This window comes from Lissotriton vulgaris, chromosome 3_1, assembly GCF_964263255.1.
Source record: "Lissotriton vulgaris chromosome 3_1, aLisVul1.2, whole genome shotgun sequence".
Taxonomy (NCBI): Eukaryota; Metazoa; Chordata; class Amphibia; order Caudata; family Salamandridae; genus Lissotriton; species Lissotriton vulgaris.
Window position 1 is genome coordinate 1,741,366,715 of NC_141689.1, and position 24,974 is coordinate 1,741,391,688.

At 43.9% G+C, this 24,974-nt stretch overlaps 1 protein-coding gene across 2 annotated transcripts in view; it reads right to left on the reverse strand.

Annotated features, from left to right (window-relative positions):
- ELF2 (E74 like ETS transcription factor 2) overlaps window positions 1-24,974 on the reverse strand; it is a 583,385-nt gene that overhangs the window by 387,652 nt on the left and 170,759 nt on the right. For both annotated transcript variants that reach the window (XM_086962169.1, XM_086962168.1), the window contains exon 3: window positions 24,629-24,714. The gene's annotated coding sequence lies outside the window, so the exon portion shown is untranslated. The remainder of the gene's footprint in view (window positions 1-24,628; window positions 24,715-24,974) is intronic.

The window sequence follows — 24,974 nt, forward strand, 5'->3', positions numbered from 1 at the left end:
ATTTGATATGCACTTTTATCACTTTTATTGCACGTGTGTAACACACTTCAAAGAGCACCAATCACATTTACCACTAGCACCTACTCTGTCATTTATTACATTTTTGCACTTTGTTGGTATATTACATTACCATTTGGCTAGGATTATAGTTTGTTTGAATTACTCCATTAGGAGCCATTGTTCATGCGCTAACATAATATACCCCATGGCCCTAGTGATTCTAAGGGTTCCCCCTTGTATGTTTGTAACCACATATTAAAGCTACAACCATTTATGAATTGACAGCTCTGAAGAAATTTGTAAAACTGGCAAGAGAAATAAAAATGCAAATCACAGCACCCTACATTACACTCTACACAATTCTAACTAATAAGTAATCCATTCCAGAGACCATGATCCAACATATTGAGAAAGAAGAAACAGTGGGACATTCAATGGCTGGATATATAAATAAACTCCGACAATACATGCGGATGGTAAGCCAGTTATATGATGGTGTGTTACTAGTATCTATACTGAAGACACATTATACCTTCACCTGCTATACATGCTGGAGGAGCTGTGGGATGCTGGGCGTTAAACACATTTGGAAAGATTGACCTTAAAGCAATTGGTTTTGGGCAGAAATATTAGCAACTATGAAAAGCACTTTGGGCTTTCCTACCTCATTAGCTATTGCCTTTACCTTGCTGGGTTTGAGATCCCATACACTTTAACACAAATCCAAGAAGGACAGAATTTTGATGTGGAACAGTCTGGGAGCTGCTAAGACAACTCTGACAGCGAGCTGAAAAAGAAAAACTCCATCAATAGCTCACTAGACCTGTGGAACACACTAGTAAGGGAGAGACATTTGAACGTACTTGAAACCACTCATGGTAACTTAAAAAAACACATGTAATCCCTTTTGTCATTTCTTATAGCAGGGATTTCTGGGACCTCGTATCTGTTGTGTCTAAAAGTATAACACTTTTTTTTATTATCAAGTCCAACATCACCTACTAATAGCTTAAGTAGGGATAGCGTAAACACGTATAAATTACTTGCTTGAAGTCTATAGGATACTTGCAGTCGCCTTTTTCTTTTAACCCCTTCGACGCTCGAGTTACGCCTGTCGTACGCTCATGACGAGCTGAGCTGAGCTCGTCATGTAACGCAGGTTTTTTAAAAACTCAGCGCACAGCGGGAAAACGGCCCGCACGCATGAGGTTAACAAGCAAGGCAATACCTTTTTTATTTCTTTTTTTGCCTTTGCTTTTATTTAGCTACTGGGGAGAAGGGGGGAGAGTTGGGGATTTCGGACTTAATCTTTATCTACTACATTTAGCATGCAGCATGGATACAGTCAGAAGGCAGAACACAGTAAAACAAAGGGAGGGACAGGTCTTCCCAAAATTCTATGCATGTTTTAAGCACAGAATCTGAAACCACACTCACACCCGATGCCCTACCAAACTAACATTTTGATGATCTAAAGAAGATTAGTAGTTGTTAATTTATCTAGGAAAGCCTCATCAGCAACACACCTGGGGACAGTTAATTTAGGAATGTCTAAATCTGCCAGGATGTTTATGGTATAAGTAAATTACGGCATTCCTGGACAATGGCTGAACCTGAATCCACAAAGTACCAACATGAGCCACCCCATGCAATTGCCTCCTCATTTTAATGCCAAGCCTTCAGTTCCTGTAGTTTCTCGTTTCATCTGAGTAGTGGTCAATAATCAAATGGGGCTTTACAGTAAATTAATTTTATGCTGCCTGTTCGTTCTAATGAACTGATGCAAGAGATTTCAAATGAAATTTCAACAATTTCAACAAGACTGATCAACCAGAGGTTTACGCTTTATTTTTTTACTTCATACTAGACTAATTACTGTTAAACCAATATAAATTTTAGCAAGTAGTGAACCAAAAAAAAAAAAGACACCATAAGGGAGCTTGTAAGATTTGATCTTGGCAACTGTTAAGTCCCAGTGGACTACTGAATCTCCTAATATACACTTTGTCTCATTTGTAAATCTTTTCATTGCTATGCTCATCAAGACTTCCAAATCTAACTGCTTTCTACTGTGTATAATGAAGTTAGTGTAGAAAGTTATTTCCATCACATGCGACAGCTTAAAAACCTAACATTCCAGTATGCCCAGATAATCAGTAAGGTCCTTATACACTCACAATTCTATGCCCAGCTTTGCTAATCTCGAAAGAGAAAAAATAAACTCATTTAAAAATGTAAGAGTCTGAAAAATGTGGTGATAGGCAAAGCCCTATACCCCTCACAAACGTAAAGACTTGCAGAATCAATAACGGTTTGACAAACTAGACTACAAATAAATAAATAAATAAACCGGTGTGTATTTCTCCGGGGTCTCATTTTTTATTAGAAACACTTGCTCTTTTCAGATAGTGTGAGGATAGGTAATCAAATAGTGGTACGAAGGTGATAATGCTGAAGATGGAACGAGAAAACTCCTATGAAGAGCAGGCAGGGTTTTGACTTTTGAAATCACACCACTGGGAAACAAACACTTGGAACACTTTTATTAGCCTGATTGGAGTTACCATCAAGCTTCTTACAAGCTTCCTTCCTAACCTTACAAGTCGAATGTAAACCTGACATGGACTGAGGAACAAAGGACTACTGTGTTAAAGTTGCTTGTTGGGTTAGGTAACTTGATCAAGTTCTTTTCTTTGTTTTCTAAACAGTTCTTGCACTTATTACATGTATGGCTAATTAGGTATTTCCTTCTCTGATCTTTTCCTGCAGGCTAAGCCAATGATAGAATCCTCTGACTTTTTCAGAAGAGTCTTCTGCATCAGACTATCAAGAAGGGTTACAGTTATTTCTTGCTTTTTCAGGCGCATTGCTATTTGGCAGACTTCGCTTAGTTACAGAACGTGAGCGAAGAAGTAGGACTTTAGTATCTTTCCCTTTACATTTCCTTTAGCATACAATGGTTTTTATGGCTATTTCGATATACTGTGGAGTTTACTTGTTGCTATTTACCAATGATACTCATTGTTATGTCCACGGCCGATACAAAGTTTCCATTTGTGCATTCTCTATGCCCAGTTACAACAGGGTTATACAAACTTTTAATCCCAGAACACTTATTTCATCAACTGCTGTCATGATATCACAGTTATATATTCTCTAGCATATGCAAGAACCTAGTCTGGTTGACCTGCTTTTTTAGCAGTACAGATCAGAATAAGATCTCTATCACATACGCTTCCATCACATGGCAGACCTCGGCTATTTAGTCTGCTGATTCATAGTGCTCACTCAGGTGAGTGGCAGAAGCAGTACTGCAAGATTCTATGAGGTACACAGGAAAGGGTAACAAAAATATAAATATTCAGAGAGCATAACTATCCTGTGATCATTACTACAACCTGCGGGTTCCATCAACTTGCAGACAAAAAATGTAGTTACCCAGATATCACTGGAGGGTGCTGAACTGTAAAACGGGCTCATCGCAAATATTTCCGTCTTAGAGCTTAATTAAGACTTCAACTGTAAATATAAATTATAAACCCAGCTGGATTATTTGTCTAGGCCATGCCATCTAAAGACAATCTGCCTCAATACACATCATCACCAATAGGAACAATTACAGGAATGATTTCAACCAAAATGTCTCAGAAGCGTTTGCTGCCAGGAACAATGAGCAAATACTACACGAATCAAAAGATTGTAACAGACTGAATGAATATGCAGAACATGTAAAGTAGCTGTCAATGTCTGCAGATATATCACAGGTCCAGTATAAATGTTGTATGTTAAGGCATTATGACTATTACATAAAGTCAAATGAGAGCTCTCAGCAACATGCTGGTAGTGTAATCACTGAAAACCCCTGCTTTAAGCGAAATTGGAATTGTTGAGCTTTACACATGAAGCAAAGTGAAAAGAATTGTTTGAATACGAAAGTATCTCTAAGGCTTATTATTTCTGGAATGGTTTGAAGCAGTATGTTTTGCCACACCCTGTGTATAACAAGCCGATGATAAAAACACATTTAACTTGCTTTGTATTACATTGGTACAAGTTAGTACAAGTTTTCTATTGTACTATAAGATGAGAGACCTTCAGGCCCAACTCCAAAGAGGTCTGATGCTTTTATGTCCAAAAGAACTTTAGAAACGTTTAATTTAATTTAAAGATACGATTGTTCTTGGACATCTATTCTTGAGATCATCCATCCTATGGCATAAAAACATGCCACAACTCCCTAGAGCATGACACACATGCCAAATTGTTCTTAATTTTGTGAAAAACATACGTTTCTGTTAACAACAGAGACAACGTGATCCAATTGCAAATTATTCTCTATCTTTCCCTATATTACCTAGAACATTCATAGCCTTTGGCAGCGTTTTCAGCTGGCTGGGGGGGATGGGGGGGGGGGACTACATCCATCAGCTTTCCTTGCTGGAGTAATGTGGAGGAGGGGCTGCCTGCCCGACGGAAAGAACGTCCAAAAACTCACTTTTACAATGGCGCAGGCCGTGCCAAGAGCAGGCCCGTCTTCGCACGGAAGAAGCTGGGCTAGGCCGTCCACCTTGTCTTTGCTTAAGGCTTCCTGGTCTCACTGCTCGTATCTACAGTAGGCCTTAGTATTGTTACCTGTTACCTCTTTAATCATGGGGAAGAGGAAGGCTGCACCAAGAAAAGAGGGAATACGAGACTCCTTCATTCCAAAATACTCTATCGTAAACTATTAGACCACTGTGCTAGGATGATTATATCGCAATTAGAGAATGTGGAGAAAAGGATTGGCCCTGCACAGCAGCAACCTCACAAGCCACTCTTGAAACCAGAGGTTAATAGGGAGTCTAATACCCAGAGTTCTTACTCCTGATGGGGCCCAACAGGGAGTTGGGCCTTAGACTTAATTGCCAAGTGAGGGGCGATTTGCCGCTATATACCCAAGGAAGGATTCTGAGGAAGCTCAAGAAGAATATACCTGACTGCCAGCAAGTCCTCCTCTGCCAAAAAAGAGGAGGGATGCTAAGGTTAGACCATCAAGAAAGACAGCACCTGTGCAAAGCTTACCTGTATCAGCTAGAGTAAATTAAAGCGGCTGTGTATTTCAACTCTAAGTTGGGGACAGGAAGAGAAATAGTAAGGACTAAGTAATGCAAGAGTCCCATCAAACTGTCAGAGATTTTGGGGGGGGCGTGGCCACGGAGGCGACGAAGATGGCTGCCTCCGCTTGAAGCTCTGCTGGTCGGGCTTCCAATTGTCCATTAAAACATGCATTAAACCGTTCCTGAGCTCAACAACTTGTATCCATCCTGAAGCGGTTCCCATTTGCGGACCTCTGGCGCTCAAACAGTGTTTGGGGAAGGCGTGAGGAGTGAGAACAGCGGAGGGGATAGAGGGCCTCTCTGCCCTCTCCCTTAGAATCCCTATCTGCGCCCTGCTGGACGGTGAGTCCCGCGCCTGTGGGGCTCCCCGCTGTCTTCTGCGCTCGCTCGCTGCGCTCGGTGCGCCCCCTCTCTCTCCCCCGTCTTTCTCGGGGTCGGTCCGTGCTGTCCCCGGCCTCTGGGACATGCTCGCGGCCCTGGGGCGTTCGGCGCGATCCCGGACCGGGGCCTCGAGTTGCGGGCCTCCCCGGTGGGCGGGGGAGGGGGGCTGGGTCGGGTGTACTGTGGGCTGTGGCGCGCGAGAAGGGTGAGATCCAGTGGCAGGGTAGCACCTTGTCTTTTTTTCCAGATTTCACCTTTATGGTTCCAGGAGGCGCGACGAAAGTACAACGGCGTCAAGGCTACACTGAGGAACCTGGGCCTTAAGTATGGTATGCTCTATCCAGCAAGTCTCAAAGTGGAGGTGGCCGGCAGGTTTCACATTTTCGACACCCCCACGGAAGCGCAGTAGTCTTGCCAGAAATATAAAAAACAAGGGTCGGGCGCAGCGGTCATTTCTGGTTCAAGTTCTCCGATACAAGGCGATTCCCAAAACAGCGTTGAACTCTTCACAGACCCGGGGACTGGCTGACGATTAATTTTTTCATATCCTTTTATTTGTGCTGTGGTGCACGATTACGTTTATTTCTGGTATTCATTCGTGACTTGACACATGGGTCTGCCTGACCGACGTGGCGTTGCTGCCCCCCCATGGTGGATGCCTTTGCTTTCTTGATTCTTGTGGGCTTTTTTGGAAATGTTTATTGCTTTCCCAATTGGTCAGTGTCATGCATATTAAAACATTATGCTAAAAAATTACAGTGGGTTTGCCTCTAGGGGGTTATCAAGAGGCTGGGTGGGGGGTGGGTTCTGTTTTGTCCTTATTCATTTATTGTTGTTCCATCGATTATCATACTTTTCAGTTGAGATGGAGTAGCACACACTACAGATTATCTTTGATATTGATTCTCTTATGGCCAAGTTAGGCCTTCATCTCGGTTCTTCTGGGCTTTCCTTGATGTCCTGGAACGTTCAGGGGCTGAAAAATACTAAAAAACGTAAACAAGTCTTTAACTATCACTAGACACAATGTGGATATCTTCTTTTTGCAGGAGACACATTTGTCCTCTTCTGACCCCTCTAAGGTCGCCAGGAGCTGGGGCGCACACCGTTTATTTTTTAATTACAGTAGGGACTCTGGAGGAGTAGCCATAATTATACACAAACGAGTTCCATTTGCTCTTTCCAATAGTATCACTGACAAATAGGGCCGATATCGGATAGTCACTGGGACTCTTATGGGACATAAGCTCACATTGGTCGGGATCTATAGCTCCAACATTGACTCTATTATAGGAGGTGACTAATGTATTGAAGAATCCCACAAGAGATAGTAGGTCCTCTTCCCCCGGCACTAAAGCTAGATCATGCCCGATACTGCTGGATATATGCACGCATTTCTCCTTAATTGACATTGAGGAGAGACTACACCCACAGCTTCCTAACTTCCGACAAGCCATTGAGGAATATTTCGATCTCAACACTGGGTCGGTGGATTCCTGGGCAGTTTTGTGGGAAGGTTCAAGGCTACCATTCGAGGCGTGTGCATTGCCAAACAGGTGGGTGCTTTAAGAGACATACGTTCCACACTGTCCCGTGTTGAAAAAGACATTGCTGCACTAGATAGGGAACTGTTATTGAATCCCTCCAGCGAGAAAGAGGCTAGTCGTCTGTCGATGATGATGGAGTTTAGGGACGAGGCGGACAGGGAGCTGAGGTTTCTGACCAAACAATGCGTTGCACGGCAGTTTGGAGAAGACGACAGACCCGGCCAACTACTGGCGCAGCTGCTTCACCCCCCTTATAATTCGTCGGGATTGTGGGCCCACAGGGCGATCTACTTCACTCCACGCCAGAAATCTGCAGCACCTTCCTGTCCTATTATAAAACCTTATACACATCCACACTGTCAGATGACCAGAGCGACCAGGGTGACTACCTCGAGATTGCTATGGTCTATCTTGAAAGACACATGCAGGAATTTCTGGCTACACCCATCACTCAGGATAGCATAGTTGAAGCTATTGATGCGTTTAGAGGTTCCTCGGCGACAGGCCTCAACGGCTTTTCTGCCGAGTTTTATAAGGCCTACAAATAAGCCTTAGTCCCACGACTAGTGGAAGTATATGCTGAGGCACTTGACATGGGCTGTCTACCTCCCACGTTCAGACTTGATATGGTAGAGCTTGGCTATCCTAGTTGAAGAAATCTTTTGAGAGAGAAAAGGATTTCCAGAACTGTATAAAAACCCACAAAAAGATTACGCCTAACTGAAAAAAAGCAGTCAAACAGTGTTATTTAGATTATTGCATACAGTTGCAGATGGAGAGGGACCAGATCATGGAGGTGGGAGGCAGGTAGTTAAGACTCTTTGGTACCAACCACAAGGATTGTGGAACCCTATTTAATAGAGAATGTGAACCCCACTCATTGTTTTTCTCTTTTAAGATTAAACATAGTGCACTTTAAGGTTGCTTTTTTTCCTTTGCAAAGATCCAGGCATCAGGATTTATCTCCTTGCCGCCGTATTAATGTCTCAAAATAAGCGCATGTCACTTTACATTGTTCTGCTCATTGAACTCGGTCCTCCTTTCTGGGTCCTATCTTGCGTAGGAAAAGCTAAGACAAGGAAAATCTAAGACATCATCAGGATGGACTACTGTTTCTGCAGCAACTTTGCACAGTAGACATTTGTTTTGCGGACTTAAATGATTTTAAAAAAGCACTTGCAATTAGGAAATGTTATAAAGTGCTTTATTTGAAATTATAGCTTGTCTTTATGCTCGATAATGATAATCATGAATTTAATTCGTTGAAGGCTGGTCTTAATATTGGCTTTGCTATTTTTACTGTTTTTTAATATATTGTATATTTAGGTTTTATTTTTTATGGCTTTGGTCGAATAAAGATTAATGACTTGACTTGGAGCTTTGCTCTCATTGCATTACTTGAAACTTATGAAATGGCAAGAATATATTAAGCACAAGACGAGTAGTCAGACCGAGAAATGACACCAGACTCTACAAGACTTTGCATCACAGAAGCGCATTACTCTGGTTGGAGGGTCCCACGTATTAATTATGCAAGTTACAGACTGCAAGTGTTGTTGAATTGATAAACTCCAGATTTTTGCTGGCTAGATTAGAGTATTACCTTACCCTGACTCCGGTGGCAAGAGATCATGACTGCACTAGTAAACTGGTAGTGTAAACTAATTTGCAAAGGGAAAGGAGTTCTTTTAGAACACCTTCTCCTTTGTGAATGTGTTTGCTGCTGGATCCTTTAAGGAACACAAGCTGTTTAAAAATATTTCCTGTTTGGGAATGCAAAGACATGGATGCTGGTCTGCTGTTCCTTGCAGGCATCCATCCCGATGTTCACAGGGGGTCGCAAATAGCTTCCTCCCTAAATTACATTCATTAGACAGGTCGTTCTGCAAATCCCTGCAGCTGGAGATTTCATGATGCCGGTTGCATTGCAAAAATAAAGAATGGTCTCAAAAGTCTTGTGCGCAATCTGCAAGCACTTTTTTGCAACCAGTCTTCAAGTAGTGTGGCTCACTGGTTAGAGGCAGCAGACCCGAGAGCAGAGGACGGCCCGGGACCAGGGTTCGATTCCCGGCGCGGCAGGTTCTGGACCAGGGTCAGCGGACTCGATAATTCTCTCGCCTCGGTGCCCACTCTGATCAGCGATCACACTCGGCAACTCTGGGCATTAGCTTGCCTCATCTTCACTAACGGCCCCACCAGACCGCCGGGGATGCCTGGTCTCACCCTGGAGATACCCATTAAGGGACCATCTCTCAGGGAAGCCAGGAAGGGTTTCGCAGCGGTCGAAGCGCCTTGGGACCCTCCGGGTAAGTAGTGCGCTATATAAAATGCCTATACAATACTAGAATTAAGGGGGGGGGGGTAAGACGCGCACATAATGGTTCATCTGCCCTAGGAGTACCGGGTCATAGCCGCACAGTTAAATGGCCCTCAACCACTGCCAGAAAACTTACATCATGTCGGGCCATTTGTTTTTTTGTACAGAGAAAAACTGATGCTTAGGGAGTGTTTTTTCTGAACATAACAGTTAGCTGATTAGGTGCATTAAATAATTAAATATAGTATCTACTTGGCAAACCTTCGGGAGCCACCACAATATCCTTTCTCTTTACAGAACAGAGATTCCCAGCAGGTAAGCATCGATCTATAAACAGAGGGGACCATCCACCATAGTCTAAATAAGACCAAATTATTTACTCTAGCTTAACGTAGTAAAACATTTGCAATGCAATAGGTCTCGCATTTGCGAGAGTTTAAGCTACTGGCATTGTAAATGACAATGCCTTTTATTTATCCGTTTTGACAATTAACAAAAATAAAAGGCATTGTCATTTACAATGCCAATAGTTCAAACTCTTGTAAATGAGAGACCTTTTTCATTTCAAAGAAGCGGTCGCCATTGTCCCGAGCTGCTTGGAAAGTGAAAGCACGCATGGCTCGCTAAATGTTGCAGGAAAGTATGTTGAGCCAGCAGTAGGAGAACCTCATTAAAGAAAATAGTGCTTACAGACTAAATAACACATACCGTGTAGTAACAGAAGTAAAGGGTCAGTCCTAACGGGAGGTTACAAATGAAGACAAGGCGTTACTAAGGAGGGAATAAAAAGCCTATAACGAATCTGAAGCCAGCATTTACAAAGGACAGTGACACAAGCCAATGAAAAATATGGGCGTAGAGTGGGCAGAGCTTTAAGCCCATAGTCAAATACGGCATGCCTCGCAGAGCAGCGCATGCGCTGCCCAGGCTCGACCCAAAAAGGCATTTCAGTTCAATGAGTTGTTACAATCCCAGTTCATCCCATTTTTCTTCCAAGCCCTCTCATTAAGAGTTTGGGTATTTCACTAAGTGAGACAAATCCATGTGAAATACCCCAAGTGAAAATTTCAAGACTATCAGAGTGCGGAATTACTGAGTTTGAAAATGTCTGACCTGACACCAGTAGTATCAGTGTTGCTGCAGAGCAGGAGCTGCAGGCAGCAGCCCTGCCCAGCCTACACCATCCACTTGCAGCAGAACAGGAGGAAGAGACCATGCTCTTGCCAGACAAGATACAAGCTTCTCCTGCTCCTCTGTCCCTCCACCACACTTCTTCAATTCACCACCGGCACTCCTGCTGCTTAAATTGGAGGAAACTGTCTGGTAAAGTACCTAGTAACTATAGATCCAAGTAGTTATTCCCCCATTTCGGGAGTGGGGCGAGATCCTAATGGCCAGACTGATGCAGAAATGCTGCCATTTAACAGATTCAGGAACCCATACCCAAAGTTATATCTGTACCAACGTCCAGCTAAATCATAGAGAGGGCTCGATCTAAAAGGGCCAGGCTGATCTGACTGAGAAAATTATTCTGAAAATATTCCTGAAGAATGAACGAAGCACCAGTCTGAAACGTTGGGAAATATCCTTAAAAATTGTTTCTTGGTTGAATTAACTGCATCATTCATTTTACATCGACACAAACATCTGTATTCCTCATCTTGCTCCTCTTAATGGAGACTGCTTGGTCATTCTGATCAGTCCCTCCTTTCAGTAACCCAAACCTATCCGGTGACTGGTCCGCTATATATCGCTGAGTTTTGTTGAAACCAACTAGTTAGTTCTAGGATTCTCATTTCTAGTGCAAATGTGAATATCCTCCTAATAAATGGCTCAACTTCCTCACAGAACAAAAGCGTGCTCAGTTTGCAGTAGTGCTTAGCCTAAAAACATGACCACACAGGATTGGCTAGCAATCCTGAATATGTGTATTTCACTCAACTGCTTGTCCAAGTCGTTCTCACTTGGGCCCAATCTAACTTAAAAGTTTAAGGGGGCAAACCTTCATTTGCACAAAGATGGGTGTCTTTGCTGATGGGTGTCTTTGCTGGGGGCTCCGTGGCACCTCTTTTTCTGCGCCTTCTTTATAGCCTTGGGGTGATGTGTGATCCAGTTTAACACAGTTTTTGCAGCACACCCCTTATCCATAATATCATTCAAATCATAGATACAATAGAACAAATCATTGGGCTCTTGAATAGTTCCTTGGTATTTTTTATTTCTTTTCTACGCCAATCCCCACAAGCCAACGTGTTTCGCCGTGGTTAACAAAACCCAACTTGCTTCATCAGGGCTTATTCTCTCTTTTTCGCATCTCTCTTGGGACTCGCGTTCCGCGATTTCCCTTCTCTGCCCGAGTTTCGGCTGTGTCATATAATCATTCCTCTCCTTTATATGTAAGCCGGTTTTTCACCCCTTCAAATTGCTTATATATTGGGCAGTCAGCCTTCAAATCCCATGCGTTATGCTTCCTTTGATAATTGAGTTCCGTTCCTCCTCTCGTGCCGTATCTCCGAGCAGAGCCTTTACCGCATGTCACACCGCCGCCCGCTATGATGGATGATCCCGACCCACAATCCTCAGAGGCCCAAACTAGACTGAGGGGTTTGGAAACTAAAACATCCCTCCGGTCTCCAAGGCAGGGAAAGCTCCTATCTGGCAGTGGCTCATTGGTAAATTGATAAGCCAAGAACTAGAGAGACCCAGAGGTCTAGGAAGGGACAGAGGAACCCCCTTGGCATCAGGTTTAGAGGAAACTCTCCAGGACAGAGCAGGGTGCAGCAGTGGGAAGAGCTGTGGAGACGCACGCTGAGAGGGAGGAGGAAGGTTCCATCTAGTAGCTTTGGCATGACAACTTTGTCGACTGAAGCCAGACAGCCAAACAATTGAATGACAAGCTGAGGGTGCAAAGGAACCCCAGGACTGCCCTTCTCTATGAGAATAGATCATAATAAAAATTTGTCTTTTTGCAATAAAGGTTTTCTTCTTCATTGAGTCCACATGCAGGAGGCGTTTGCCAAATGTGGCAGATTTGTCATGGAGGCTATCATGATTATGACAATGTGAGGTGATTTACAAGTATCAAACCAGCACATTGAATGGTCTACATGGAAAGTGCGTATAGAGATGTTAAATACTTTATTGAGGAACAAGCATTTGCAATGCCAATAGGTCTGGTTTATGAATGAAATTGCCTTTTGTGTGACTGATGGGTTTAGGAATGCAATAGGTCACCAAACATTAAATCTCTGACACAACCACAGTAAAGCACAGAAAATAAAGATATGCAAGATAAATTGAAAGAATACATGTACAAAAAAACAAGCTGCCATCCAAACACAGGGCATATGCTTGCAATAACAAAACTAAACATAGTAGTGGGTATCCAACTTTTAGTGGCATTATAGATAGTCTATCATTAAGTTTCTGCATAGCTTCCAAGATTAGAAACAATGCATTGGCCATCTTGAAATGGTAAAACAATGATACACTATGGACAGCATTCCGTAGTGGTCACCTGGTTTAGAGGAAGTAGCCACTCTGAATGGCAAGTGAGAGGCCTTCTAGCACTGCCTAGAGATAGGTAGTATAGAAACATTAGGCAGCTGCCACTAATCTGTTCGATTGTCATTTACGCTATACTTCCATCCATGAGAGCGTACTGCTGGTGTAATAGTGCACATCAACCTGAAAATGAGTACCCTTATTATCAGGGTTAGTGGGACACTCATTTAGTTTTCAATGTTCGCCTTTTATAGTTCTCCATTAATTTCTTTGCTTCTCTTATTAATTAAAATATATCATTAAATATTACACACACACTTCTTTTAACTCACCATACCTTAAAGATAATGCAAGAGATGATCTTGGAAGACAGCTAAACCGGTCAGGCATTCCAAAGAGATTTAATCAAGAATTCTTCTACGCTCAAGGATAGAAGACATCTTCTAGCCCTAGGGTCAAAGTGAGTAACACAACAAACTCCTTCTCTACGAAGGTAGTATGCGATGTTTCATGTAACAACACTGTGCAAAACCATTCAACCTTTAACTGCCTATTGGCTTTAACATATGTGGTACATATAAATAATTCAGACGTACTGCCTTTCTCTTAACCTTTCAGATGTTATAAAGATCAGAACTATGGCATCTGAAATACCTTTTCTTTGTGAACCAATCAGGCCTACGTCACTGTAACCAACTCAGGTCTACTTTATTCAGCTTTCGCACAAGGCAACCAACAGGCATACAGCCATACAATGGCATAAGTATGGAATGGAAACAGACTTTGGATGCCGCCACGCCCACTATTGGAATCACCTGCCATGGTACACTGCCTTGCTTTGTTGTGTCTCGGAAACCTTGACTCCCATTGGCAAAGTCTACCTCTGCCTCCGCTGCTCTCACGGACCTCTGCTCGGAGCGGGCTAGAGGAGCAAAGCAGAAACATTTGTCTGGCCAGTCCCCGTGGTCCTGTTTAAAGGTTGTCTGAAGGCCAACACTCACATCCGGGATCAGAGCTGCAGTAAGACAGTTGAGAGCTACAAGGAAGACTGGCGGGTGACGGCAAGCCAGCAAGGTGGGCAGCGCAGGCGGGCAGCTTAGTCCTTCAAAGGCTTTGAAGGCCCATGAAATGAAATGAAATGAAATGAAAGTGAGTTTTATAAAGCGCGAAATAGTTGCCCGGAGCGTCCAAGCGCTGAAATTGCAAGGTATTCCAAACAGCAGGGCGAGTGACATAGAAGTGGAAGAGAACTTATTTATTGAACAAAAGAGTTTTTAAATGCTTCCTGAAGGATGTCAAATCTGGATTGGACCTTAGTTGAAGGGGTAGGCTGTTCCACAGCCTAGCAGCATTGAGGGCAAAAGAACGGCCTCCTGCTCTGGCCCGGCTAACTTTGGGCACGACAGCAAGGAACGCGCTTGCGGAACGTAACTGTCTGCTAGTGAGGTAAGGGGTGATTAATGGACGATTGATCAGTGGGTCAGTTGCCCAGAATGACTGATGGGCAATACAAAGGGACTTCAAACTAATCCTGTCCCTTACAGGGAGCCAATGTAATCTTACTAATCCAGGTTTAGCAGAAGACCTACGGGGAATTTGAAGTAGGGTCCGGGCTGCACAATTTTGAATCACTTGCAATTTCCGCAGTGTGAAATCAGGGGCTCCAAGATAAAGTGAGTTTCCGAAGTCCAACCTAGAGTGGATCAATCCCTGTACAACAATTTGTTTGGCTTGGAACGGTAACAGGGGGAGAATCCTCCTCAACATTCTGATAAGGCCAAAACAGGTGGCAGACAGCTTGACAGCCTGGTGGTCTAGCGTTAGGGACCTATCCAGCCAAATGCCCAAGCAATTAATGGCATCCTTTGGGACTGGGGGGGGACCCAGGCAGGCCGGCCAGATGGAGCCCAGCGAAGACGGGGCAGAGCGTCCCAGCAGCATAACCTCTGTCTTGTCACCATTGAGTTTGAGACAAGACAGGGTCATCCAGCTGTTCACTTCGCTCAGGCAACCAGACAGATGTACCGTGGCCGCAGGGCCCGCTGCTCGCGTCAGAGAGACCACCAACTGGGTATCGTCCGTGTGGGTAACGATCTTAATACCATACGGGCGGACGATACCCGCCAGCGGTCTCATATAGACGTTAAACAACGTCGGGCTGAGCGAGGAGCCCTGCGGGACTCCACAGCCCAGCGGTCTTCTGGTGGAGATGGTGTTTCCCTCAAAGACCTGGAAAGTTCTATTGGTAGGAATGATCTGAACCATTTCAACGCTCCCCCTTGAATCCAGATGTCATGGAGACGCTGCAATAAGATTTCATGATTCACAGTGTCAAAAGCGGCACTCAGATCGAGGAGGATGACTGCCACCGATCCTCCCCGATCCAAGATGCCTCTTGTTTCCTCTAGAACTGACAACAAGGCCGATTCAGTCCCATGTTTGGGGCGGAAACCGGTTTGTGAAGGGTCAAGCAGTTGATTATTTTCTACAATATTAGTCAGAAGATTGTTGATGTATTTTTCCAGTATCTTGGTGACCCAGGGGAGCAGGGAGATGGGACGATAGTTATTGAAGTTGTTAATGTCCATATTGGGTTTCTTCACAAGTGCCCTCACCCTAGCCTCTTTCCATGCTGGTGGAACCGTATGGGTGGAAATTGAGGCATTAAGTACCTCTAACATAACAGGGAGGATAAAAAGGCTAACAGCCTTTAAGGAGCTCGGGGGTTCGGGGTCACTAGGAGAACCCGATTTAACCTGCGCCATTAAAGTGGCCAGTAGGTCCGAGTGTAGCAAAGGGAACTCATCCAACACAGGTGACAAATTGTCTGTTGTGTCCTGCTTGGAGTGCTCCAAGATGTCAGCTGAAGCATTTGGGAGAGTGGTTGAAAAGGATGAGTAGATAAGATCCACCGTGTTATAGATGAAGTCGGCTAGCTCATTACATCGGGCTTGTAGGTCATCACTATTTACAGGGGGCTGGGGAAGTTTAGTGAGGCTTTTTACAATCCGATAGATCTCCTTGGAATTGGAGCTGGCTTTGGAAATCTTTTGTGTATAGTACTGGGTTTGTACTTTCTTTATTTCTGTCTTGTAGTCCCTAATGGATTTCCTATACAAAATTTTATCTGGGTCGGTGTATCCCAAACGCCATTTCCTCTCTAGCCTTTTGCACTTGCGTTTAATATCCCTAAGCTCCTCAGAGTACCAGGGGGCCGAGGTCCTAGATCTCTTTGCCCAGGTTGTCTTGGATGGGAGTATGATATTCAGTGCTCTAGTTATCCAGTTGTTAAATTCCTCCTTAGCTAACAAGGGATCTGCATTAATAGATGGTGTTGTGGCTTGTAGCTCATCAGCCCATTTGTCTAGTGAGAGTTTGGACCAGTTTCGAGCGTCCCGTGATCCTGGCATCAGAGCAGGGGGTTTGTGCGTGTGCCAAGTTAAAGGGACTAACCAGTGGTCCGTCCACGGGAGCACAATGGGGTGTTCTGCCTCCAAATCGGGGCAGTTACTAGATATGGGGTCCAGCAAATGTCCTTTAATATGTGTGGGGGATCGGACAAGCTGAGAACTGCAATGCAGACAGATCGCTCTTGGGCCGTATGATAGCCAATATCCTCAAAATGCATGTTTAGGTCGCCCAATAAAGTATAATTGGCAGAGGTGGAGGCTAGGTCTGCGACTGCTGAGGGCAGAGATATATAAACTGTCTAACCGGCCCCGGGGGGGAGGGGGGGGGGGGGGGGGGGGGTAGATCAGTGCTCCAGAAAAATTAATATTTGGCGAGAGCTCCAAACTAAAGGACATACTTTCGCAGTCCAAAAAGGGGCTGGGAGAGCAACGGCAGGAATAGTTATCTCTGAATATTATTGCTAAACCGCCCCCTTTTCCAGATGGACGATCTAACCTTGCTATTTGATATCCCTGAGGCATAGCTTGTATTATATCGGGCTAAATTACAACACTTTGCGCTCATGAGCAGCAGAGGTGATTACCCATGCAGCTATTCCTGCACGATTGGGTAGGCAAAGCTAAGCCAAGAGTGGCATGGGGAGAGCTTAGAGCTCTTCCCAAGGGACGAGCCGGAGGTGCATGGAGGCAGCCCGGCTAGGTCCATGGTGCGGCTTGTGCCCTGCTCGGCTCCCCGCACCTACACCTGGTTCTCGGCAAGAGGCTGCAACTGCATTACCAAACTTGCACAAGACAGTGCCTAGTAGTGCCGTGCAGTGCCTACTAGCTCCCTACAGTGACTGCAGCTCCTTTTTTGATTTAGCCCAGTCCTGGAAGAATTGGAACACTCAATGTGAGAAGTGGGAGTGCTGAGAATGTCATATTATTGAGCAGTGGACTGTAGGGAACCAGCTTTTAATTGTGCAACTGCAGATAACCCAGATAAGTTCGACCGGGATGCTTCCACCAAAGAAGACAGGTTTCAAACCCCTGTGAACCCAAAAATGTAAAATGAAATGGCAGTGAGTTTGTAAATGCGTGACAAATTGGGGGCACCCTTGTGCCTGTACACCCTGCGGCCCCTCGTCTGGACAGGGCCAGTTCTGCAACCTTAAACAGTTCTCTCCAACACTGGAACGTCCAATCTTAAGTTAAATCACTGGCAGCCTCAATAAAAGACTTTGGAGGGAAACACTTCATGTCTGCAACAAAACACAAATCCGTAAGGGTGGAACAGCTGGTATCTCTGTCAGGGGGATCTCAGGAGTTATTGAAGCTCAAAGAAAAGGATATCTTGGAATTATTGGAAAATTACGAGATCTTGGCTATCTCTGACCTACTCACCTCTCTCTTCCTGCTCTGGTTACGGAACTCCAGAACTTTGGCTACTTTTCCATCTTCAGGGTCAACAAGCAAAAGTCATACATTTTGAAATCATCTGTCCTTCGCCATACTGAACATTTGTTACGGGCCCTTTTTTCCCATTCAAATGGGCTTCTGATTCTATTCCTTATGTAGGGACCAAGCTGGCCCATTCTATCCCTCAAACTATTATGATCAATTATGACTCCCTGGCCAAACAAATTAAAAAGGATTTCCATAACGGGGAACACCTAGGCCTCTCTTGGCTGGGTAGAATCGCAGCCATTAAATTGACCATATTACCATGCATTGTCTTCCTCTACCAGGATTTACTTTTAACCTTGTCCTAAGCAAGCAATCCACTCACTGCAATTAGCTATCAATGGGTTTATATGGGGAAGAAACCCTGCCTCCACAAATGCCTTTTATATCGCCTCACACGTGCCTCGTGGTGCCTTCTTTATTGGGGTACTATCAGGCCTCGTAGTTACGCTTCCTACTGGAAGGAGCAGGCCGCTTACTGAGAAGCACTGGTGCTTCATAGATCAGTCAATGGTGGGTTCACATATTGGTAAGGAACCCTGGCTTCCTCGGAGAAATAGGACCTGGGGACTATACTCCTCTCCTGTCAAGAGCTCCATCTTACGTGTGTTGGATGTACTGGTGCTTAGAGGGAGACTGACAACCTTCCCTTCCCCAATGACACCTATATTTTCCAATCCGGACTTCACCCCAGGATTCCAACATGACAGATTCCGTCGCTGGATTGACGGAGGCTGCAAACAGGTTGGCTGCTTGTTTGACCCTCAAGGGATAATCTCCTTCGACCAACTGAAATTAGATTACAGTTTAGACAAAGCTGACCATATCCACTACAGGGGTGTGGAATTCCTACAGCCAGACGCCCAGGACATATTGTTTGGGGTCAAGAGTAACCAGTTTTCATGTTTATTTTGTCCTTGGGACAAGTAAGTCCAACTCCCTGCTTCACAAACCCTTTGACTGCCAGTGTACAGTACCACATTGGATCAGGAAAGCTATTGTTTGCAGTTAAGGTAGAATTTGTATATATATGTTAATGCTGTTCGAACTTGTATTTACGGTCCATTAATGCAAAGGCTTTATTAGAAGGGTGAGCGCTCTAAGGAAATGTAAGCTCGGACTGCACTACTGACAGTGGTTCCAGAAAAAAACTATATTCACCCATTTTTCAAAGTTTAGCAATATGAGGCTACATACAATGCTCCCAGAATGCTCTGTTTAGATGCAAATATCTGCAGAGGCTTGAAAGCACGATTGATGATCCTTAGCTTTCAATATAAAATATTCACCCCAAAAAAATATGCAACCAGGAAAAAATGTTTTACTAAACTACTGTGAAATATTAGGTACCATTTCTTTGAAGCTTCATTTAGGAAAGTGTTGATGCGTGCTAAAATTTTCAAAAATATTCACACCCACATCCACAAAACGGCTGGGAACCCTGCTGTGGCTTAAGTCACTGTCTATATGGGGTATCCCTGCCAGAGCTTCTGACAATTAAAAGGGCTGATGGAGGTGGCGTGGTGGAGCAGACAAGCCCAGGGAGTGTGCTGTGGTCTTGCTCTCTTTGAAAAGTTCCAGAGCGAGATATGCTTTGTCCCCAAAACGGAGAGTCCCATTTAAGGGCATGTCCTAAAGGGACGAATGAACACTGCAGAGAAACCAGTCGACCACAATCCGGCATGGCAGCATATAGCTACGCTAGTGCCAATGTCTCACCCAATGGAATTCATGGTATCAAGGCCAAAACGGAAGGTAAATTCCCCTGCATCACAGCCATCCTGTATGGCCTGGATCAGTAGATGGCAAACATCTTCCGGAGCATATGGGTGGACTTAAGCTAAAGATTCCCAGAAAGAGTGGGAATAGCAGTCCAAAACACAACTGCCATTGTCCACTAGGAGAGCCAACCTGGGAGCCCTCTTCCCAAAGGTCTCTACTCTCTTAGTTTCCTTATCTGAGGGAGAATTTGGAAGGAGCTCAGGTTTAACCTACTAGTAGAAGATTGCACCACCAAACCCTTAGGGAAGGTTGCAGAGTAAAAAAAAAAAAGCAGGGGTTTGCCAGAGGTAGGATGATGGTGCAGGGTAATCTGGCAATTTACCAGGGGACTAGAGCAGGGTTTGGCTCAGGCCCCTAAGAGGGTATCGGAGAGTGGCTCTTTAAAGGGTAATAGGGGCTCAGTATTAGTTTGCCACGGCTGGAGGACTTCATATGAACATTAGTTTTGACCTCAAAAGTGCAGTGCTGGAAGTCAAGCACCCCAGCGACCCTTCACATAACCACCACGAAGGAGGCACTTTCCTCAGTGGCAGGGCCTGGGGTGAAACTAAGCAGGTGTCAGTTGAAGTGCCAAAGCCACGGGCATCCTGGGGTTTTCAAACCAGCTATCTTTGGGGTATGGCTTCACAAATGAATCTCCCACATCATACCCATTATCAGAGTCCATCCCAAATAAGTAACGTAGCGCATGAGACCTGCCCTGCTGGACCAGGATGCTAGGCAGCTCAGACAGAATGGGCAAACATTGGGTTCAATGGACACTGAGTGCAGCCTTGATCAAATTGAAAGCGGGGACAACTTTGAATCGGAATATACCATGGGCTGTATCTTGTCCTCCAGCATTGATGGAGCTGGCAATGGTGTTGATATTCAGGGGATCCGCATGGAGCCGAACCCAAAGGCTTGGGTGGAGCTACGGTGTCAGAGGGTCCAACGGTTGGCAAGGACGAACCCACCTGTGGTATTCCAGGGGGGGAGGACATCTGGGCCTCGAGGCTCCTGCCAGAGGGAGTTCGAAGAAATTCAAAAAGACACAACATGACCTTGCGGAACTCTTGGTTCTGCCTCAATTTTTATAAAAGGCACCAGAAACTCAGGTTGTGCCAGGACAAGTAGCATGATTGGTTCCGAAGTCAAGCGACTTAAAGAGTAAGCTGAAGAGGCATTGTGATGCCCTTGAGCCTTCTCAGATGTACTAGAGTGGCAGGATGGGCCAAATCCCACTTAGATAGTTTATGTTGTTTCTTCGACTTACTGGAAAACTTAGAGCAAGACTATGCTCAACCTTGGGACCAACTTCTGGACCAGGACCAACACCAACCTTTGGACTTAAACTTGTCTTGCAGTGGAACCTACTGATGCTTGGCTCAAATCCTGTATGGCCTTTGGGTTCATCGACACGCAGTCGCTGCAGGAATTAGTTTCATGGCCCGACCTCAGGCACCACAGGTAAACCTGATGTGGATCTGTCCCAGACATTTGTTTGCGACAGCCCTTACAAGGTTTAAAGCCGGTCATATTGGAGGGCAATATTTCACTTGCACACTACAGTAAAATGTAGGTAAACGGGTCTGGAAAACCCAAGAGGTAGATCTGGATCAGAGTGTGTTGGTGCGGAAAAAAAGGAACTGACAAGCGCACAGTTGTGGCATCTATATAGGCTCCACACATCATTTGCAGTGTCAGTGCAGTGTCACAGGGCACCAGCTAACGGCACCCACAGGTACTGTTAAAAAATTACCAGATTCCGTCTGACGCCTGGAAAGTTTTTAAAAGATGAGGAATCTATGGTTAGAAGCCTCCATCAGAAAAAATGTATTAGCATGGAGCTTTGAAACATGGCGTCGGCTTAATTCTCACCAGGAAACCTGTAGCCAGACAAACTGAATATCCAAGGTGTACATTGTTTCTTACTCACAATTGGTTTTAGCTCAGAGTTGATGAAGAGAGATTCATACTCCTTTATGTTCTTTTAATGCCAATTAGTTTGCATCGCATCTGAAAACCAACAAAAAAAGGAATAGCCCGCATCTATATTGTCCAGCTGGAATTATGAATACTGTGGTTAATTTAAGCTATTTAATAGCCACAGATAATACAAAACGTAGGAAAGCTACAAGTATGTGGCAAAACGATACTGATATTTGAGCATTATATAAGTAAAGAGCGTAATTTACATCGAATTCTACATCTGAATTTGGTGGGCCAGAAGGTAAACCACTTAATTCTCCGGTTCAAAATCCCCAGGTTATTTTGTATCTCTAAAGCAGAGTTTAGTGAGCTACCATGGCAGAAGCGGCAATAAAGTGTAAAATGGTCAAGATAACCACTTCCATAAAATTTCATGTCACAAAAAAAAATACTCGGCTACGCAATTTATTTCATATATAGTTAAAATAAAACAGTGGCTGCCTAGCTGAAGAAGACCTACCAGAGCTGCGACTTTTGTGGTACCACATGTCCAATAATTGCGCAGGGAACCATGTCAAGCATTGATGAGAAAATGATATAGAACAGACATTAGGCAGGCTCGATCTCTTTTGGATGAAGCATTCATGATCATTAATGGGCAGCATAGCATTGGTAAAAATGCTTTAACTCCTCAGACGCTTATAAGTCTTCCATGGAAAAATGTGCTTGCTCCTTCACTCGATATATATATATTTTTTTAAACAACAGCATGTTGCTCATTCTGGTTGGACAAGTGTCTGTCACAGAATTCAATTTGCCATCCTTAAACTCTCATATGAGTGGGGGTGAGAGGAGATCTTCCCCTGACAGTTTTTAAATGCTATTTGCAAGCCAAATGACAACACCTACCTATATGGTTGGAGGAGGTACCCAAAACTGAGCCGTTATCACTGAAGAGGTGTCATCCAGAGGATGGTCTGGGCTTCTCGTAAATCCTATTACAACAGGCAGACGTGGCCTTGGGATCCCTCATCTGATCTCATTGAGGTCTGTGATATGGAAATGGACTGCAAACCAATCTCTACTGTTTATGAAGCACTCATTCAGGACTGACAGTAGAAACCTCAATGTAGCCAAGTGAACTAGGGGAGAAAGACATTGAGATGCAGATAACAGACACTGAATGGAATAAAATATACACTTACATTAAAAACGCAATGGGTAATGAAAGACTCTGCCTCACCCAGTTTAGAATACTGCGCAGGGCTTACCTTACACTACTAATACCAAGTAAAATATATCCCATTTTATTACAAAAACGTCCAGGGTGCCATTATGATGGTCCAGACTCTCTCCATGTCTAGTGACAGAAGAACACTGGTGGTAGGTGACAGACTAGGAGGAGTGCAGCGGGAGAAGCAAATAGCCATTCTCTTAAACATTACACATTGGGGCTACATACTAGATCACACAAGGGACCACACACTTTAGATCTGCGGAACTGTCACTGCTGTTGGCCAAGTGGCATATAAGAATAAACAGAGTACAGCTCAATCTCAGGATTATGGAAACAAAGTGCAGAGACTGGCTGGTGGCTGAAGACATCAGCACATCTAAAAAGTGAAAACATATGGTCAGAAGGGCTTCAGGACTTACAAGAGACACTGGCTGTGCTGAATGGGGATGATACAGTTTGACCTTTCCCAGTGAGAAGACAGTGCTAGATTTGATGCAGACCTGCAACTCCTGAATTGTTGCCGGCTGCAAGCTCATTTGAGGAACTTAATATTCATCGATACATGGCTTTAATAGTCAACTAACTGTAATCCTCAAAGAATACCAATAAGCCTATAATATTAGTTGAAAAACGCTTTTCACATACTGCAGCATCTAGAGACAAAAAGCAGATCATAGGTATGCGTACGTTGCAAAGCATTTTATATTTCCTGCCGATATTACACACTTGTACTGCTTTCATTAAGTGCAGTCATTTGGCTTTCAAAGTCGAATGCCCAAAAACACCCCTACACTCTTTAAGGTAGACCATGGTCTATTTTGATTCATTCTAAATTCGCTTTCTTTCCTCCATCTCATTTTTTCCTGAGATATCTCAATTCCTTGTCAAACGATTTGGGATTGTTCACAAATTTAGCAATTTAGAGTTTTAAATGTACCTGGAACAGCAGCAACAGGACCAGGACGAAAATGACCACATACACTAACTTATGATCAACCAGTAAACTAAGACGTACCAGGACTAGCTCTTCCAGACTGCCAAAACTCTGAACAACCAGAGGCACACTGAAACCCACATTTTTCAGCGGAGCCAGTGTTACTTTCCAACAGCGCACGATATAACAAAACTGCATCCGACAACAGTCTGCTGTACAAGTTTTGTGGGTCGCTCCCATAGATGCTAATAATGTAATTCAGCAGAGGAGAACCAGGGCTTCTGTAACTGACTGCCCACAATGACTACAGATTTCTAGGGCTTGCCTATCCACAGGAGGAAGCAAATGTGAAAGCATGACATTAATAATCTCACTGGAGACGTTTCCCAACCTCTCCCCGGCTGAAAACATTTCATGAGGCGTGACTGAGAAAGCATAAACCATTTTACATGGGCCCTATGGAGAGAAAACATGGAGGTTGAAACATTATATATTATTTAGGCACACGTACTGAAAAATGCAGAAAAGCAGCACAGGAAGCAGAGCAAGCAAGTAATGACAAGCAAACCTAGTTATACTGGGTCCCAGGCCAAAATGATCACGAGGCATGTTTCGAGCCTACACCCTTTGGCAAAAGGAAGGGAAAAAGTATGTTGGACAAATAAAGTGGTGCAGGATGCATGCCAGTGTTTAAAGTGAACAGCTTTAAAACGAGGTTTACAAACATACAGCATGAAGGAGATAATTCAGAGAAGTTGATAGAACAAGGATCCAGTACGAAACACTTTCGTTTATTCACTACTTGAAAAATTCATTCCATGGCTACACTTCAATAATTTTAGATAGTGAACCTTCTGGGTACTCTGTAAATTCCTGTTCTCCAGGAGTAGTTCTGTGGGCATGACATATTAACCTAATGTTTCATACCGAAAGACCTAGGTTCGTACTTTTTTGACAATTTGCAAAATGTTAATTGTAACTGTCCAATTTTGTACTTTATATTTATATCTGAGAACAAGACCACACATCAACGATTAACAATTTGGAAACTCGGATTCGTACTTACAAGGGTGGGAGGAAGGTCAATGGTTTTCGGGACGTCATGGCTTTTTAGAGGCTCACACCACATCTTAAGCCCAAAAAATTCATTACCTAAAAGCAAAGCAAATTACAGTTGTAAGAGAAACATATCGAAGCAATAAAAACATTGTAACCAAAAAGATGAAATTTAATATGAAGTACCTGATTTACAATATTGAAAGAGGGGGACAAATATGAATCTGCATCAAACGTTATAATAGGAAAGCTTATTTGGTCATAACCAACAGGACGCTCCATCTAAACTCTTGTAACCAGTAACAATCTACCATCACTCAAGAATTGAAATTCAACCACGATACTGTATCCAACTG